The sequence below is a fragment of the Berghia stephanieae genome, chromosome 3, assembly GCF_034508935.2.
Source record: "Berghia stephanieae isolate SIO BIC M18660-M18661 chromosome 3, UCSD_Bste_1.3, whole genome shotgun sequence".
Taxonomy (NCBI): domain Eukaryota; kingdom Metazoa; phylum Mollusca; class Gastropoda; order Nudibranchia; family Aeolidiidae; genus Berghia; species Berghia stephanieae.
The window spans coordinates 13,439,802-13,442,086 of NC_088362.1; the positions used below are offsets into that span (position 1 = coordinate 13,439,802).

At 38.6% G+C, this 2,285-nt stretch overlaps 1 protein-coding gene across 1 annotated transcript in view; it reads left to right on the top strand.

Moving 5' to 3' along the window:
- The first annotated feature begins 232 nt into the window (after positions 1-232).
- The window catches only part of LOC144967168 (protein unc-13 homolog D-like), a 65,448-nt gene continuing 63,395 nt past the window's right edge, over positions 233-2,285 (top strand). The window contains exon 1 of the mRNA XM_078904069.1: positions 233-345. The gene's annotated coding sequence lies outside the window, so the exon portion shown is untranslated. The remainder of the gene's footprint in view (positions 346-2,285) is intronic.

Sequence of the window (2,285 nt, forward strand, 5' to 3'; positions counted from 1 at the left end):
ACTTGTTTCCATGAGCTCTACTCACGACAACTCACTAGGCGGTGCAAAAAAAAACAAACAAATAATGACGTCAAACTTCCAGTCCTTTTGGATTTCAGTGTCAGGCTATAACATAACGATGGCTACGATTATCCCCTGCCAAATTATTGTTCGTGAGTGGTAACTCGCGTGGATTTCACGAATCACCCATTTCCAGCGTTGTTAAAACACTGTTTCCCAACATAATCTAGGCGTCTCGATTGGATGAGAAACGGTCGTTCGGTAGCCGTGATAGTGATAACATAATGAGTGAGATAGAGTTGGGTCAGGATGAGGACGAGAAGTTAAATTGATAAGGAATTTATGGTAACAGCAGTGTGTACGTGTATTTAATATGTGAGAGAGAGAGAGAGAGAGAGAGAGAGAGAGAGAGAGAGAGAGAGAGAGAGACACTGCCATAGTGATTAAATATCTGAGTGATTTATAACAGGTTGTACTCATCATTGTGTTAAAGCAGCACTGGTGTTATTTTTTTTCTTCTTTTATTTTCTATTGGAATTAATAAACGAAGTGTTATATGGATTAGACTAACCTTCCCTGAATGTGTGGCTATGTTTATCATTGAATGGAATACATTAGTGATACTTATTGGGTAAGTAAGCATCAATGATTACTTCAAATGGGAGCGATCTATATTCATGTTTTCGTCCAACCGAGTCATCAATCACGTGATTTGTTACTGTCCAACAATGGGAGCGATCTATATTCATGTTTTCGTCCAACCGAGTCATCAATCACGTGATTTGTTACTGTCCAACAATTGGACATTTCTGAACAAATGTAAACACGTTGCTTTGTTTATGAAAGTTGTAAACATACCCATGTGTCAAGCTGAACACAATGACCAATCGTAATGTTAGATAGTTCAAAATCTGTGAACACTTTTCAATATGTATGTCCCTTTGAGCACATTTTGCAATGTGACCAATGACCTCGAGCACATGGAAAGTTAATATAGATCATGCCCATTGAGCACATATTATTCCAATGTGACCAATGACCTCGAGCACATGGAAAAGTAATATAGATCATCCCCATTGAGCCATTAGGTCCACCATGCCATTGAATTGGATTGTCCGATATTCAGTCGTCAATCATAGTTCATCAAATGCTATCGTCATTATCCAATTACAGTGATAATATGTTTATTATTATTATTATGGTCCTGAACAGAAATACCAAACACATGCCATAGCGTATCCTCTAGCACATGGAAGGTTAATATAGATCATGCCCATTAGGACATTAAGAAACGTCATCCCTGTTTCTTTCCAGTCTCATCTTCAACTCATAATATTTTGTGAACGGAGCACACTAAAATCAACAATAACATCACTTCGCCAAGCGCATAATCTATACATCATACATCTTAATGTTTTTCAAGACCCCTTTTTAAACATCTTTTTGGTATATCTTGACCTTAAATTAACCTGTCCGATGTTCTTTGTCTAAAGTGTGGGGAAGGGTGTAAATCTATCAAATGGTGTACATTTTACCACATTTGTTTAGTAATTTTCAATGTGAAAGGGGGGGGAGGGCACATTTGGGTGCTGGTCTTGTCACCCCAACTGGCTTTAGTCGCCCTTTTCCACGGTGCTAACATTTTATTGTATCTAAAAACTGATGTACTATTTATATATATTATTGTGAGATTCACTAGTCACAGCTCCATTCAATTGACGATGTGCGTTTAACTAAAATGATTAGATCATCTGCCTCCCAGATGAATTGTACTGGCACATATTATTATAACTATGTGTAAGCTTAAAGGTTTATAGTCTGCTTGATATATTATCTTATTGATCACTAACCACCACTTAACTGGAGGTCTAGAAATGATAGCAAAGGGCTGAGTGATGTCAAGACCATATTCCTTCATTAGAATGAACAAAGTTGACGTTTCTCAGCTTTCTGACATTGTTTTAGACAGCCATTTTGGTGAATAGCTCTCACTAAATGCGGCTATGTGGTCTTGTGGTATAACACTCTCTTTCGGATCGGTCTTGGGTTCGAGCCTCGCTCGGAGCTTAGTTGGGTCCTTGAAAAAGACTATTTACTCACATTCTCTCACCCTACTCAGGTGTAAAATGTGTACCTGCCCGTCCACAGCTTTGCCTCTGCCTCTGCCGGAAAAAAAATGTATAATCGCATAACAGGCGTCGGGTCTCGTTCTATATTATATAACGTGTTGCTGTTGGTCAGGGACCTTTTGCAAAGTGCGTTGAGCACATTTAGTGGATATTGGA